Below are 19023 nucleotides of genomic sequence, written 5' to 3'. Positions count from 1 at the left end.
AAGGTCTTCAATAAGCATACCTTTTTAACATTGGTACCCAAAACAAGCATCACTCGTATACAGTTTTTATTATAATCTTTAAAGGTTACAGTCCACTTACATTTATTACAAAATACTGGCCATGTTCCCCATGTGGTACAATACATCCTTGTAGCCTTTCTTACACTAACAGTTTGTACCTCCCACTCCTGCATCCCTATATTGCCCCTCCTCTCCCTCTCCCTCTCCCCACTGGTAACCACTAGTTTGTTCTTTATATCTGGGAGTTTGTTTCTTTTTTGTTATATTCACCAGTTTGCTGTGTTTTTTATATTTCATATATAAGTGATATCATACAGTGTTTGTTTTTCTCTGTCTGACTCATTTCACTTAGTATAATACCCTCCAAGTCCATCCATGTTGCTGCAAATGGCAAACTTTTATTTTTTTATGACTGAGTAGTATTTCATTATGTAAGTATACCACATGTTCTTTATCCATTCATGTGTAGATGGACACTTAGGTTGCTACCATATCTTGGCAATTGTAAATAATGCTGCTGTGAACATTAGGGTGCATGTATCTTTTTGAATTAGTGTTTTGTTTTTTCAGATATATACCTAGGAGTGAAATTGCTGGGTCATATAGTAGTACTATTTTTAGTTTTTTGAGAAACCTCCATACAATTTTCCACAGTGGCTGCACCAGTTTACATTCCTACCAACAGTGTACGAGGGTTCCCTTTTCTCCACATCCTTGCCGATACTTGTTATTTCTTGTCTCTTTGATTCTGACTGGTGTGAGGTGATAACTCATTGTGATTTTAATTTGAAGTTCCCTGATTTTTAAATACATTTTTTTGAAATGTATTTCTAGGTATTTATGTATCCCTCGCTATAAAGCAAATGGTTTGGGGGTTTTTTGCCTATGTTAAAAAGAAAAAACAACAGTTGTGGTCACACGCAGTTGATCTGGTTCATCTCACTATTCAATGTCTATGGAAAATAAATGAGTCAATGCAAACATAAAGGGTTAATTTAATGTGACCAAGTAAAGATCTGATACGCTTTTGAGTGGATTGACATTAAAGAAAGCTTTCCATGCTAAGATTCACATCTGAATGTAAGCATCCAGTATGTCACAGTAAGTTGTGGTTGATCTGAATGTTGTACAAGTCCAGTAGCTCAACACAGACCCTGAAATACTGGAAAGTGCAGAAGCGACGGAGGAAACTTTGAGACTCAGAGAAATGACAAGAAAAGTAATTTCTAGTGAGAGAGGAAAAATGGAAGTTAAAAAAAATAAATCCATGAAAAATTTATGGGTTTGCACGTATCATTCTAATAAGAATGCAAATACTGTGAATGCTTTCTACCCATACAGTACTGACATTTACCAAATAGAATTCTGTTATTTGACCTCCTTCTGTAAACATTGACATTGCACTCACATTTATAATAGATTTCTGTCTGTTTTACTGCAGTTGAATGTTTCCACCGGGAGTGTTATTAGTTATTATGGCTGAAAATGCACCTGCACCAGCTGTGCAGCTAAGCATAAAGAAGGCACCAGCCAAAATCCCGGAGTCTCTTAACAGACCTTTGCTGCATTACTGCCATGGATCCAACATCCATCCTGAAACAGCAGGGAGGAAAACTTCCTCCAACACTTCATTTCCATAGAAATGAGGATCTGACTTCTACTCTTGCTTTCCCTCATAGCAGTATCTACCGTTCCCTTCCTTGCTTCCTAATCTTTATCATCTATCCATTAGCTGTAGACAGTCTTATGTTGCACGAGTAAAAACTATTGGAAAAAGAGCAGGAAGTCAATTGAGTCATAGGAACAAAGAAATGTTAAGAAAAAGATCAATGCAAGCGAGTTTATTTAAAAGCACAAAGAGAGTGGGGGAAAGAAAGAGCTTAGTCTATTTTTTCAAACTGTTGAATTATTAACACAAATTACATTACTTAGATGCTCTCCAAGATCAGAAATACCCCCCCACCGAATTTCCTATTTAGATTAAGCTCTTTAATAGTTAAATTTTTATAATTTTGTGGATGGTGGAGATGGGGATAAGAGGTCAATTTAAAGTAAAAATGCTGAGAACAGTCTATGCAGTCGCTCAAGCTGGAGGAACTAGTAGAACATTAAACCAAAATATGAATTTATTAAAATATATCTTTTGTAGATATTATTTCTCTGAATCAATAAGGATATTTATGGACACTAACAAGTTTTTATTATACTATCAGCTGGTCTGACTATTTTTGAATAAAATGACTCAAAGAGATTACTTTTGATGTTATGCATCCAGTAGTCAATTTCATTGTATTCAATTGTTTTTGAGTTAGTTGCTTTGAAGACATTTCTCAATCTTATATGATAGGCCCCATCTTGACTTTGTTGACACTTGTGTGGGTTAGGGTAAAATGAGCATTCTATTTTTCTGATAATCACTGAATCATTTTTTGTTCTTCTTTGTCAGAGGAGGTCATAGAGAGGACACGACCACTTGTTGATCTGTGAGCTGGACCCTGACAGTCATAGGCTCCTCACCCCTTCCCTGTCCTTGGACTGTGTGTTTCACCTGTCTTCCCCACACTAATACCTGTCTCAAGCCTGAGATAGTGTTGTTGAGACCATGTGAATGGTACGCATGAACGAACCCAGTTAAGGCCTCTGTATAAACACTTAAGATTCCGGCGGGCAGGTGTAGAGATCTGCTGGTCTTGCGGCCACCCAAGACAAGCTTCCTATGTAAAGTCTCTTGCTTATTAAACCTACCACCTACCAATGTGCAGTTGTCTGCCTTCTTGGGTCTCTCGTTGTCTTCCATATACAGACATCAGTTTCAGATTTCACCCAGAAGCTCCTAAGTTTGTGAACTAACATTGTTCCTGCTCACAAAATTATGTTTTCTTGTTTCCTTTTGTTTGTGTTGCCTCCAGACAGTGTACTTATGACTACCTGGAAATCAGATCTAGTTTTTAGTGCACAGATGCTAGTTTTTAGTCAAAAGTTTAATTATTTAATATTATTTATTCAGTAGTCTTTCATCTAGCTAATATGCTTTAAACACTATGCTTAGGGATCATGTTAGGCACTGGAGAAATAATCTCTGCTCTTAAGGAACTTCAAGTACAGTAGGGATAACAGATAAGCACAAATGTATTTTAAGTCACTCTGATATATGGTAAAGGGTGGGGTACTTTTTTGTTTTTTAGTTGAAGGTCTGTGATTGAAGAGAATGAAATTTCATTAGAGGAAAGAGCATATGCAAAGGCCAAGGTATAGATTGTAGCCAGAAAAATATAATAATAATGATTAATATTTTTATTTTCATCCTTACAAAAGAGTTTTTCATACCACACTGTAAACCTCACACCTGGAATTCTGAAGTTTTGCCAGATTTATGAAGCTATAAAAAGTGTAAAAGATGAGTATTCTAAATTAGGGGAGAATAATGTGTGTGTCTGTGTGCATGCACACATTAATATGTGTGTTTTATTTGATGGTGGCTTAAAAGAAATGCAAACAAACAAAACCCTGTAACTTATTTTCCTAAAACAATCTCAGAAGCCCTTTTGCCATCATAAAAACAAAATTGAGAGCAAGGGATTTTTCTCTCCTCCAGACGTTTTCAGCACTAGAAGTTTCTGCAGTCCCTAGTTTTTCTGCTTCTTGTAGTCAATGCTTGTATTTGAAAGAAAAATCATGTTGCCATTAAAAGAGTACCTACTCTACAGTCAGGCAGGGATGGGTAACATTATGCCCATACACTAATACGTTGTGTTACTCCAGTCAAATTTAGTAAAACTCTTAGCTTCAATTTTTTTGTCTATAAAAGGAGAATACTACCATATATAGTTGTAAAAATTAAGGATGGTGGAAAGTACTTTTCAAATGGGAATGTATGAACTATTATTATCAGGATGTTTATCTGCCTTGATTTTGCCTCAGTAAAATAATTTTGAATGAAGACACTGAACAACCTAATATAATTTTCATCGGGACGTAGACCTCACTTGGATTGGCCCTATGCATTATATTCCTTTTGTTTTCCCCTTCTCACTATTTTATAAAGTAATTGACATAAAACATCAGTATTATTATTTGTTAAATACATTTGCATTTGAGATATAAAAGTGAAAATCGTAAAAACTAGGTATCATATTCCTGTGACTTAACAAATGCACAACATGATGCATTTTGAGCAAATGTAGGAATAAAATGTAGAATTAAAGAAAGAGAAAAAGTTTAACTATCTTCATCAATTAATTTATTTATCAAATATTAAGCGAAATTTCAAAGGGATTCTCTAGATTAGATTCTTGTAAGGGAAAATGTGAAGAATGAAAAGGAAATTATGATTACTGTGGCTTTTGACAGAGGTGGAACATCATATTCTGGATATGTAACAAGAATTAAGTGTATGAACATAATTCAACATAATATAGCTGCAATTAAAATTCTGCCAACTATTTATGATCTTGGGAAAAGCAACAGATCATTGAGTAAGAATTAAATTATTTTTAATCATTTCATGTGTGGCACAGCAGTTACTGCACTCACTTTATTAATCAGTGCATTTCGAAGTACCATTCTTATTACCCAGGAACCACTGTAGATTATAAGTAGTTCCATTCTGCTCAAAGCAACAGAGGTGAAAAATAGGCAGAAAATAATGATACCAGATTTAGATGACCAAAGTTAATAAATATCCTATATGGTATGTTTAGTTATCTTTAAAAATGTATTATATCAACTAAGCAATTAATGCAATCAGCAGAAGAACTGGATTCCTGAACCAGAAAGAAAAAAATTTCACACAGTCCAAAAAATTAATCTGAATACAATGTAAACCTTATACAAATCTTTTTCTTTCCTCAAAACGGCTACTAATTTAATGAAGACTAGATAATATATTATAGGAAAGCTTGTTCTCAGGTACAGGTTAAATCATATTTCCACAAGCTCTAGTGGAATTTCTTATTCTTTATCTCTAGAATTATCTCCAACTACTGTTTTAGTTATTATTTTCTAGGACTGGGTGTTCTTTCAGAAGGATTTAAATTGCATTGCGATTACAGTGAAATTGTAAATAGATCTATTTCATATCAAAAATATCTAATAGTCCACTAAATAGAATTACAATACAGTTTATGATAGCATTAATTTTCAAATTAGCTTATCAGTGAAAATGCCTTGTGACTGTCCATTTCCTGTTACAGGAACAACAATAAGAGCAGCAACATGACAGCTGGCTGTTAAAGCATTTTCTCTGTACCAAATATTATACAAAACATGAAAAATGTCCAATTTCATTACAGCCTTGAAGTATGTATAATTATTACATACGTGTAGTCAATGATAAAAGTGATGGTTGGAGGAGTAATCTTCTCTCAGTCACAATCATTACGTGATGGAGTCAGAATTCAAACTCGCATCTGTTTTGAAGAAAGTACATGGGATTTAGTTCAGGAGAGAAGAATAATAGAGAAAATATCCAGTGTTCTGTACCTTGATTCTCCCATTCATTAAAATGGTATGTTTTATGATAAAACTGAAACTACACAATGCATTAAAATCATTTGCCTAGTTTAAGGAAGAAGATAAAATGACTCAAATCTGAACAACATCCTACAACATGGGTTCTAAATCTATCCCTTACACTACATAACTTGAGGCAGCGTTATATTCAAATATTCAGGACTCTGTTTTCTCATTTATGGAACAAGAGGATCAGCTGATATCTAACATCTTCTGAGATCTGAGATTCCATGTCTTATTATTTTCTCAGAATTGTCAAAGAAAGAGCAACAATATGGCCATGAAACGGGCCGGGTGAAGAGATCCTCTTAACCCATGTATTCCATATAACCCATGAGCGGTTAAAGAATTTTCTCAAAATAATTACCTAGTTATTAATATCTAACAACAACATGTTATTAGAAGATCACTCTGATTAGAGAGTAGAAATGGCAGATGTAGAATTGACAACCCTTGATTTTGAATTATGTGGAGAATGAGGAAAGTAAAGTGTCCCACTGGAACAGTTGGGTGAATAGAAGCAACTTACTGAAATGATAAACACTGAGGTGGAGTAAGTTTGAGATGGACAAACTTGTTTTGATTTGGACATGTGCTACTTGATGAAGTGTGTTAGGTACTGGATTAGGCAGTTGATTTGAATTATGCAACATATTGAGATAATGAATAAGAGTATTTTAAAGCCTTAAAATATATTGCCAAATTACCCTTTAAAGAGTTTGTACAATTTATCACAACCAATGACACTGACATAGTATGAGTGTCCATTTTCCCATACTATTGCCAAGTGCTAATATTTAACATAAACAAAGATTTTGGCCAATTTTTCAGGTCAAAAATGACATCTTTCAGGAAAGAAACAGCATATTGCTTAATCTGTGGTTTAAACTTCATCTGAGGATGTCATAATTGGCTGTAAAAGGATAAAATATATAAAAATTAGAAATCATAAGCAGTAACTAATACTTGGGTTGCAAAATACAGAGGCCTCAATTTTAGACTTGGTGAATTTGAGTTGTGAAATTACCTATCAAAGCAAGTACTGGTGACTTGAAGTATTAGTTAGCAATTGCTGCATAACGAATTACCAAAATGTTAGAGGCATAAAATAGCATATGTTTATTACCTCACTATATCCATAGGTCAGGAATCTGAAAGTGACTTGGCTCAGGGCCTTATAAGACTGCAGTCAAGGTGTCAGCTGTGCTCTGTTCTTTCTGGAGCTCAGCATCCTCTTTCTAGCTCAAATAGTTGTTGGTAGAATTCAATTTCTTATAGTTGATAGTTGAAGGACTGAAGCTCCCCTCTTTTTTCTGTCAGCTGGGTGCTCTCAGCTCATAAGAGCTATCTTCAGTTCTTTGCTGTGTGGCTCTCTTATGACATGCAGCTTATTTATTCAAGGCCAGTAGGAGAATCTCACTCCGATCTGCTAAAACAGCATCTCACATGATATAACCAATCTAGGGAGTGACTAACCCATCACCTTCCCATACTCTACTGGTCAGAAACAATTTACACATTTGCCCACACTTAAAGGTAGGAAATTATAAAAGGGCATGATTCATTGGTGATCCCCTAGAGTATATCCATCACACCTATTCTTAGGTTACCAAAATGTATTGTGTAGGCTTTGGTTAGGATATGTGTGGCTACAAGTTTCAGTCTCCTTCTAAAATTAAATAAAACTTAGAGGAATTATTATCTCACAATGTAAAAAGAATAATGGTAATGTAATTCCAACATTGATGTTTGTAGCTTAATGAAGTAGCTAATGGTGGTGGCAGTTGTCATCTCTCCCCTGCATCATCCATAGCTTCCACGATGTCTCTTTTCTCATGGTCACAAATTGAACTCAGCTCCAGGCTTCATGTACAGACATCAAGCAATGAAGAGACAGAATGTCTTTCACTCATTTTTAATATGGAGGAAAATTTCTCAAAAGACTTCTCAGATCCCATTGGGTAAGACTGGATTACATAACTAGCCTTAGGAGCAAAAGTGTCTGGAAAAGTATGTGGATTTTCAGATCCTAGAGTTTTTGGAAAGAAGTCTTCCATCAAAGATGGAGCATGAGAGCATGGCTATTGAGTGTATCAACAGATAGTATCTTTCATATTATTAAAACACAATTTTTAATAAAAAATAATACCTTTTATCCAAAAGTATATCCAGAACTTGTAGAACAAACTACACCCTTCCTAAAAGACTCAAATGTTCGTCCTATCAATAAGAAGCATCTGTTTTATTTCAGTTTCAACCTTGACTCTTACAGAGAAACCTGTTTTTAATCTTTTACATAATGGTTCCTCTGAAAGAAAAGAAATACTAGTGAGATGGTATCCCACCCTTCAAACCCCTAGACCCACTGGAAACAAATTGCTGTCCTCAAGACTTCAAAGAGCCTCACAATTAGAAGCCCTGATAAACAACTATGTTTTAGATCTCCCTTCAATATATTCCACACAATGTGTTATTTCAAGGAAGACTCTGCATGCAAGATGACAGCATGTGCTTGTTTAAAATGATGCCTTGGCTCAGGTCAAACGGAACTCCCTCCCATTATTCTTACTTAAAAGAAAAATGTCACTTGAAATCCCAAGATAAGGCAACAAATTGGCCATAATTCAACAATTTCTATGATTTTATATGACATTTGGCACATTTGAAGTCCTCAAACAAAATTGAAGTTTCAAATTACTAAGACTATCTTCCTGCATCATGAAAATTGCTTCAAAAGACTCTCAGACACTAATATATTTAGGATCCAATTACAGGCTTTCTATAAACAAGTAATTTTCCTAAGTAGCTAATAAAGTTTTGTGTTTTCATTCATTGTACTGTTGTTGATAGATGGCAAAGAAAATGCAAATATGTCAAAGGATTTTTTTTTCCTGGCAACTGAGTGTTTCAGAAGTTCTGTTCTTTCTTTTGCATTATGGCTTACAAACTATTGCTGGTTTTCACTGACAAAAAAAAAGGTTTCTCGGATGTGACAACAAAAAACAAATTTATAAAACAGGACTTAAATAATAAACATTAACACATAATTTAAAATAATAGCAGTTTATAAGTAGAATAAATGTCACCCAAAGCTAACTTATGTTTTATTTTAAATGCCAAGTGGAAGAAATATATATTTTACCCATTAAAAATACTTTCATAAGTTTGTTTTCTATGTCTGTGAGTCTGTTTCTGTTTTGTAAATAAATTCATAAATAAGTAAATCATTTATACTTCAGGGAAAAAATATGAAAAAATACTTTCATATAACTTGGTATTTATTCCAGTCTTCTCAAAAAGTGATACTCTTGTTTTTGTTGTAGTTATTGTTATTTTAATCTAAAATGACTCTGGTTTCCAGAAATGACACCCCAGTGATAAGAAAAATGTATATGTATATCTGTGCATACACATACACACATACACATATATGTATGTACACACAGACATGCATATACATATTATACATAAATATGCATATATAAACACATTCACACATACATGTGTCTATAGCAGTTTCTATATCTAACTCTGTGTATATACACACGCACAGAGATAAACACACACACATATATATATATAACAAGTTTATACCAATATTTCTAATTTCAGTCTAATACCTCAGGGTTCTTTCTAGCCTTCCTCCTTTCCTTGTTGGTAAAACCTCTACAGCTATATGTGATGAAGAATCCTGGGGGGAAAGGGAGACCACTTTATTTATTTATTTATTTATTTATTTATTTATTTATTTATTCATTTATTTATTCATTCATTCATTCATTCATTCATTCCATTTACTTTTTAAAAAGTTCAATTTATTTTAACTTAAAAATAAGTACAATAACAGTTCGCCCATTTTGCCCACCCTCCACCACCCTACACACCCACCTCTGGCAACCACCAAGTTGTTCCTTGTATCTATGAGCTTGTTTGTTTGTTTGTTTGTTCATTATGTTTTAGATTTCACATATGAGGGAGATCACATGACATTTGTCTTTCTTTGTCTGACTTATTTCATTAACCATAATGCCCATGAAGTCCATTCATGTCACAAACAGCAAGACTTCATCCTTTATTTTGACTGAATAATATTCCATTGTATATATATAGATATTGATATAGATATAGATATATAGATATACACACACACATACATACATACATACACACATACATACATACCACAACTTCTTTACTCATTCATCCATGAATGGACACTTAGGCTGTTTTCACATCTTGGCTATTGCAAATAATGCTGAAGTGAACATGGTGGTACAGCTATCTTTTCAAGTTACTGCTTTCATTTTCTTCAGGTAAATACCCAGAGGTATTTACTATCATATGGTAGTTCTGTTTTTAATTTTTCAGAAACTTTCTTATTATTTCCCACAGTGGCTGCACCAATTTACATTCCCACCAACAATGCATAAGATTTTCCTTTTCTCCATATATTCGCAACACTTGTTATTTCTTGAATTTTGATAGCCATTCTAAGAGGTGTGAGGTGATATCTCACTGTGGTTTTGATGTGCATTTCCCTAATTATTAATGACATAGAGCATCTTTTCATGTTTCTGTTGGTCATCTGTATGTCTTCTTTGGAAAAATGTATATCCAGATCTCTGATCATTTTTTTAAGCATGTTGTTTTTTGGCTATTGAACTGTGTAAGTTTTTTTTAATATATTTTGGATATTAGCCCCTTATCAGATACATGATTTGCAAACATGTTTTGCCATTTAGTAAGTTACCTTTTTATCTCGTTGATGGTTTCCTTTGCTGTGCAGAACCTTTGAGATTGAAGAAGTCCCATTTGTTTATTTTTACTTGTGTTGCCTTTTGATGTCAGATTTGAAAAATGATCACCAGGACCTATGTCAGAAGGTTTACCACTTAAGTTTTCTTCTAGTAATTTAATGATGTCAGGTCTTATTTTCAAGTAGTTAACCTATTTTGGATTAATTTTTGTATGTAGAGTAAGATAGTGGTCCACTTTCATTCTTTTACATGTGGCTGTCCAATTTTCTCAGAACCTTTTATTGAAAATACTATTCTTTCCCTATTGTACATTTTTAGCTCCTTTGTCCTAAGTTAGTTGACCATATATGCATGGGTTTTTTTCTGAGCTCTTTATTCTGCTCCACTGATCTTTGTGTCTATTTTAATTACCATAGCTTTGTAATATAGTTTATAATCAGAATATGTGATGCCTTCAGCTCTGTTCTTTTGTAAGATTGCTTTGACTGTTTGAGATCTTTTGTAGCTTTATACAAATTTTAAAATTGTCCTATTTCTATGAAGAATGCTATTGGAATTTTGATAGAGATTGCATTAAATCTATAGATTGCTTTGGATAGTATGGACATTTTAATAACATTAATTCTTCCAATGCATGAGTATGGAATATCTATCCATTTATGGGTGTTGTCTTCAATTTCTTTCAATAGTGTCATAGTTTTCAGGGTACAGGGCTTTCACTTCCCTGGTTAAATTTATTCCTAGGTATTTTATTCTTTTTTAATTCAACTGTAAGTGGAATTGTTTTCTTAATTTATCTTTCTAATAATTATTTATTAATGCATAGAAACACAACAAATTTCTGTATATTAATTTTGTATCCTGAAACTTTACTGATATTAGTTCTGACAGATTTTTTTTTGGTGGATTTTTTTAGGATTTTCTATATACAGTATCATGTCATCTGCAAATAGTAATAGTTTTACTCCTTCTTTTCCATTTTTCATGCCTTTTATTACTTTTCTTGCCTCAATTGCTTTGGCTATGATTTCCAATACTGTGTTGTATAAAAGGTGTAAGCATGGGCATCCTTGTCTTGTTCCTCTTCTTAGAGGAAATGCTTTCAGTTTTTCACCATTGAGTATCATGTTAGCTGTGGGCTTGTCATACATGGTCTTTGTTACGTTGAGGTACTCCCCTCTGTATGCACTTTGTTGAGAGTTTTTATCATAAATTGATGTTGAATTTTGTCAAAAATTTGTTCTGCCTCTATTGAGATTATCGTGGGATTTTCACTCTTCAGGTTGTTAATGTGATCTATCACGCTGACTTGCAGGTATGAGCCACCCTTGCATCCCTGAAGTAACTCCCACTTGATCATGGTATATGAGATCGTATTATTATTTGAATCTTATTATTGAAAATTTAATTTGTTTTGCAATTTTTACTCTTTCACAAAATGTAAAAAAAGGAAATCCGTACATTCATTGTTGTAGAGATATGCAATTATTCATTCATTTAAGATCAAATTTATATATTTTAATGCATTTTGATATGTTTAATGACATCCACCAAGCAATTTTTAGGGCTTACAAAAAGCAGACAGTAGGATTGACTGTTTCTCCACAATATTTCATTACTGATATATTAGAATTTTTGAAGCAAACATTTTACAATGTAATGAACAACAAATATCTCATTTTACTTCACAGTTTAGTGCTATGTCTTAATTGGCTATGTGTTTATTTTCTAGTGAAATGTTTAATAAAATATTTGACCCTTTTTTCAAAGTGAGATAGATATATAGATAGATAAATAGATATTACATATGTGTGTTTGCATTGGTATTTAAGAGCTCTTTATATAATTTGATTTTAAGGGTATAATATATAAATCAAATAATGTTCCCAATTCATGAGTAGCATTTCAAGAAAGTTTACTTAAAGTTCTGCAATTTCAATGATAAAAAGTTATTACAATAAAAGATAGTCGTGATTTGTCTCTGGTTTCTCTGATACCTTAGAATAAAGACTGCAGAGCTGCCTTCCAAAAAACACCATTCACAAAGTATTTGGGGAAGATGACACCAATTACTTAATGGTAACTGGTTTCCTGAAGTCAAACAACACCATGATCCTTCTTAGAAAGAGCTTTCCTATCTCCAAGATTATTTGATTATCTCCAAACATTTTTCTCTTGGTATCTTAATGGTTTAATTTTTTCACAGTTAAAATTGTATTCTACCTGAAATGTATTCTTTTATTCGAAAATGGATTTATTTTGATACTACAAATAGACATTTAAAATCTTTCCTCAAAAAGGAAGTTGTTCCAACATTGGTTTTTAATAATCTACTCTTTCTTCTTTGATGTGAAATTTTAACAAACCTTATAACTAAAATGTGATGTACATTAAGTAGTACTAGGTATGTTTAGTTCCATTAATCTCATTCACTGGTCATTTATCTTGGCAGAAGTGTCACACTGTTCTGATTATAGAGACTCTAATATGTATTTTTATCTAATGAGGTGAAACACTCTTCCCCCCATCCTTTTCCCATCCAGAGTTAATCTGCAGAAAAAGGTAGCATCATCTGGTTAAAGTGAAAAGTATGTGGTTTTGTCTTCAATTTGTAGTTAATCAGTCAGCATGTAGTAAGTAGCTATCAAGTACTTTCTCTTTTCCAAGAACCATACCATGGGCTGAGGATACACTAGTGGACAGTTAGTTATAGACTGTGCCTTTGTGGAGTCTCCAGACTATTAGGGATAGCATACCTTAAACAAATCATGACAAATATGATGTGCTAAAAGTGAATATGAGGGGTATTGTTCCCACATAAGACAAGATAGTAACAACCTGCAGGGTCAGAGCAAGCTTCCAGGAGGAAGTGATGGTTAAGCTCACATAGAATATCAGTTTACTTTAGTCAGAAAAGGTAGAAGAAGAAGCAAATTTGGTAAAACATTTTTACTCATATATTTGCCTTTTTTCTATCTTCTCAAATTAAAATGTAAGTTCCACGAGGGCAGTGTACGTTTTATTGATCATTTCATGCTCTGTGCCTGTCATAGAAGGAGGAAGAGAAGGAAAATGAGGAGAGGGAGTAGAAGGGAAATGTTATAGTTGAAATACTGAAGACAAGTGAGGACTTTTTTTGTAGAATGTAAATAAGTCTATGTGTACAGAGCACAAGAGCAAAGAGAGACATTATGAAGGGTCTTAAGGGCTATCTTAAAAATAAATTCATTTCTATATGTTAATCTTGTATCCTGCTACCTTGCTGAATTCTTTTCTCAGCTCTAGTAGTTTTTGTGTGGAGCCTTTAGGGTTTTCTAAATATGGTGTCATGTCATCTGCATATAGTTTTTAAAAATGAATTCAATTCTAAAAGCACTGAAAGATAAAAAGAAAGAAAGTGATATTCAGGGTTTTTTCTCTTTAAAAGGTCATTCTGGCTGCAGTCCTGAGTATGGATTTGGCTGATGGGAAGAGACAATATGGGAATTATTTACTTGGATTAGAACAGCAGCAATGGTGATAGCAAGAAGGGACAGAAGAAGAATTCATGTAGGCAGTAGAAAGGCAGGATTTGATTCCAAGTTTCATGGCTTGAGAAACTAGGGGTAAATTGAGAAGAAGTGATGTTGACCAGTAAATTCTTGGGCATTTAAATCTGAGGATCCATGACACATCCAGGTAGAGATATCAAGAAAGCAGGTAAACCTGAATCTAATTGTATTTAAGTTAAGAGGGACATCTTTGGTAGAATATTAAGCAATACTGTGATTGTTCTTTATTTGTTAAATATTTTTTTATTAGTGGATTACAGGAGGAGTTAAGACAGGCTTACCAAATTTTCAGGTGACAAAAATCTGATCCACTTAATTGATGAGTGAAAATAGTAATAGAATATTTTGTATATGATGACTGTGAGCATTGAATTGAATGAGGTAACTACTTAGTACTGTGTCTGTAAGTTAGTAAGTGCTCAATAAATGTCAGGTTTTAAATAGTGTAATTCACAATTAAAAATAATACTTTCAGGAGGAAAAAAAGTAACAGAACTGAAGAGATGCAAGTTAATAGAAATAACTGTATACATGTGCAATTATTTCAAGAAGTAAATTCAATAATATAATGGAGAAGTCTTGCAATCATATCAATTGATGAACAAAAAGTTCCAGGGATTCTATCTGACTTACAGGTCAGCCTAAGTCTACAATTCATAGTATTGAAGTGGCTTAGGGTAAGGAAGAACCCTATGCCCTGCACTAAACAGACAATATGTTATAGATTATCTTCAAAATGTAGTATCACAGACAGGATTGCATCCAGATAATAACCAAGACAGTGAGGGACATAGAAACACTTCATATAAGAAAGGTTCAAAAGAACTAATAATTGTTTGTTTAGAAAATAATTCTAGGGAAATAAAAGACGCATGAGAAATAGTGATTATTCTCCTTTTGCAGAAAACAGAGTAATGATTGTATGGAATTTTAAAGAAACTGATTTTTAAGGGACTTACTTCTTCAATATAAATATTAAATTCATAAAATCTCACCTAGAAGTAAGCTTTCTCTTAATGTAATTGTATTAATGAAGATAGATACTTTTCTGTTGGAATGTGGTCAGAAACTGGTGAGCATGTAAGACTTCCTTTACTATCAACAAAATTTTTAAAAATCACATCAAAGGTATGCTAAAAAAATATGTATCAAAGTGTAACTCCACTGTTGTCAGATAGCACATGATTAACTGCGTATTTATTTTGCAGGCTCATTGTAGCATTAAGTATTTTACTCAAGTGAATGCTGGAAGTAACATCTAGTTTAGTACACTAAAGTTACATTTAGTTTGTATGCTACAAACTGTCATTTATTTTTAAAAAATCACATTTAGTCTCTCACAGTTTGTTTAAAGCATATTTGTAACACTAGAGTGATTGTGTATCTAAGAACCTGTGATCAAAATAATAGATATTAATTCACATTATTATTTGAAATTCTGGTTTCAGAATATCTTGAATTCCATCTGTTTACTTAGAGTTTGCATTTTAAATTTAAGAGCCTGCTACTTTGAATCCTCAATATATGTAACCAAGAAGAAAGACTTTAAGATACAAAAGAACTCTATCCTTTAACTGATCTGTTTCTTTTTCATAGAAAGGGAAGAGTTGAATCTCCAGAAAATAGACAACAAAATTATTAACCCCATCAACTGAGGTTAATAGTGAAATAATTTTAATAATAATACCAAAAGTAATTTTTAACTTTTAGGCATGCATTAGCCACTGGGCTAAATTCTATATATGAACTAATTCATGTGTCATCAAACCCACTATCTGGGGTAAGGGTGAAGACACTGAAGCACAGAAATATTTCCCTAGTCCAAGGTCACACAGCAAGTAAATATCCCGGCCCTAACTGACATCAGTTAGTGTGGTTATAGAATCTTAACTTTTAACGTATTCTTTAATTATTTTAGTGGAATAATTAAAGCTTGCACGTGTTAAATTGTGAAGGACAAATAGGTACAGTAAACTTAAAAGATAATGCCATTGAATCTCTCTGTGAATAAGGAAAAAAATGGGACCAAAAATACAGTCCCATATCATATAATAAGGAAAATCTCATTTTTAAAGACTTTGGTGGTGAAGAGAATCTTGCTCTAAATGCTCCTTAGAATTTGCTTGCAAGGATTTTAAGGGGAAGTTTGAAATAATCGCAAAATCTAGGCTTTTCCTCACCTCCTGTAGCAAGATGCTTAAAGAAACCTTATCTCATCTAAAACTGGATTCATCTCACAAAATTTAGCTATTTGGTAACATTGTCACATTGCCATGTTCCTTGACCTTCCACCAGATGGAAAGCATCGACTATTAATTTTGCCTTGGAGATCCTAATGTTTGTTGTTCCCTTGGAGAGGAAATAGCATATTGTTACATCTCTTCCAACAGTGTTCTTGTTATTAAATCAATGATGCTATTTTCCATAAAAAGGGTTCCATAAGAACATAACAATCTCATAAATAAAACAGGCCCAGCTTGTCTGGTGAACTGTTTCTTACACATCAAATAGCACCAGATGCTTGAAAGGTACTGGTACTGGACCACAATGTTATTTTGACCAAATTATTTATATCACATTCATTCATCCAGTTCTTTCCTTGAATAAGTATTATTTTGTTAGCCTTAGCACAATTAAAAAAGGCTTCCGGTAATTTAATAATGATTTTTCCAAAAGGAAGTTAAATATTCAAATCAGATCCAAATCACGGAAACAGACCAGGGCTACCTAGAAGTAACAAGATTCTCTTCATCTTGGCGGACTTGACAATATGATTCATTAGAGTAGATTGCTATTGGTGGCTTGGGAATGGTGAGACACTTTACCTGTAGAGAAGTATAGCATTTTTTTCCTTGATAAAATTCACAAGGTTGTAACTCTTTATACAAATACTGTGATCCATAATATAGAGGTTCAACTGGCAACAAACCAGTGTCAGGAGGTATCCATGAATATGGCATTGTTTGCTTTTATTCATGTCAGATGAGTAGGAAGAGACAGGCTCAGTGTACACAACATACAGACATACACACAGACAAACACACAGACACACCCATTATCACCACCACTGCCACCGTAACCACCACGACTTGAAAGCCGTTTTGGACTCTTCAGAGTTAAAAACAGAATAACAATATAATCATAAGGAAGACAGTTTGCTTAGCATTTTTAAGGGCCATATTTAGGATTTATAATGCTTCTGTATTTGATCTTAAAACTTTTTAAATATTGTCTATATCATATGTTCCCAGTTAAAAATGATATAACTGTAAGGACTGAAGGATCAGGTGACCCAAGTACTGTTATATAAATAAGTGTACAGTTGTTAAGGAAGTCTTCTTTAGCACTTTGCCTTCTGTAACTTTAACTCAGTCAAAATTACATTACTTTGTTTATATTCATCCTTGTAAAAAGCCACTTGATTAATTTTATGTATGAAATTAAGCCTTCAGAGTGACCAAATTATGAGCAACTTTCTGAGTAGTTTTAGCAATACCAAACCAAGAACATGAATTAATTAACTATTGTTAACTAATATTTAGTGAGTACTTATGAGCTAGGAATTCTGCTTAGTATTTCATGTTAAAATATATGTAATCTTACCAATAGAGTGATTATTGTATGTATTTTACCATGAGTTGCTACTGTACTGTGTTATTGAGAAAGGAACAAAGAGGCATGAAATGTCTTTCTAGAACTTAGAAGTGCTATATTTTTGTTAAGAGATGTAAAACTAATGATGCCACAAACATTAGTAAAGAGTTGATTTTTTAAGTGGTGTAGCAATAGTTACTAGCTCAAAATATTTGAAGAGTAGAATTGACTGGAACAATACATTTTGAACTTGTAGGCTGTATAAAAGCTGAGCTGAACTTAGCATACCAGGTAGAATTTGTATAAATAAAAGAATAAAAGGAATTCCTTCCAAACCAGAGGTAAAGTGTGAAGCACAGAGATTACCATCCATGTTGAATGTAGCAAAAGCAAGTTCCAAAAAGGGACAAAGAGATTACAATGGGTAATGTTGAGAAATAGGATTAAATAGATGAAAGAAAAAAACTAATACCAAGCTCTACAAAGCTGAGAGCTTGGAGTTTAGATTTTGATGTAAAAGACCACTGAGAGTAGAGGTCCATAAACAAAGTTCTACCTGTCGTGATCTAGTCAAACAAAAATCGGGCTATAGTCAACTATTTTAATATTTCTTTTATAGTAAAGTATAAATATTTCATTAAAAGTGATTCCAATATCTGACTGCATAAAGGTTTCTTATTAGAAAATATTTTTGCTAGACTTACAAAAGGTTAAGGAGAGGGATGGAATCAGGGATGGACTACAGACACAGAGTCAGTGTATGTGAAAACATGTATCAGTGATACAAGGGATGTGTGGGCCAAGCCAGAAAAGCACTGAGAGGGAGAAGGGACTAAAGAAAAAAATTCAGATATTTATGGGTGATGCAAAATGTGAATACTCTAGGTTACTTTCAGAGAGGTATTGTGGCAATTAGATCTACATTATTCTTCAAGACCTTGGTAGTTGAAATACTGTGCAGAGACTGGAAATCAAATTTAGTAGTTCAGTGAGGGATAGGGGAACCTTTCTATTCAGATAGCAGGTAGACTGTGAGTAAGATTTATGTATCTTTAACAAACAAAGAAAACCTCAGGCTTCTCAACTGACTCTAAAGAACTAAATGGACAAATGTGTATAGACCAATTTAAGATTAGAAAATACATTTTCAAGTGGTAGAGTGTGTGCCTAGCATGCACGAGGTCCTAGGTTCAATTCCCAGTACCTCCACTATCAAAATAAATAAATAAACCCAATTACCTTCCCTCTCCTCCCCCCCAAAAAGAAAATACATTTTCAAGCTTTGTTGATTTTATATCATCCCTTAAAATGCAAGGTGAATAGGCTGAAATTTATGCTAGAATAAAGCCCAAAATAAAAAGAAGTATTTATTTGGAAGTACTTATATAACTTATATAACTCAAAACATCTTCCTTCAGCATTTTAAAACATATTTGACTTTAATACAAATTTTCGGGGGAACAATAATATTAAATCGGTCCATTCTTTGAACATCATCCAACTTCCTTATAAATATTGCTTATGAAAACTAAAACACCCTTCACAATATTTTTGTCTTCTTCAACTATTTTTAAAATACCCATTTGATC

This window comes from Camelus ferus, chromosome 2 (assembly GCF_009834535.1).
Source record: "Camelus ferus isolate YT-003-E chromosome 2, BCGSAC_Cfer_1.0, whole genome shotgun sequence".
Lineage (NCBI taxonomy): Eukaryota > Metazoa > Chordata > Mammalia > Artiodactyla > Camelidae > Camelus > Camelus ferus.
This window is presented reverse-complemented; position numbering follows the sequence as displayed.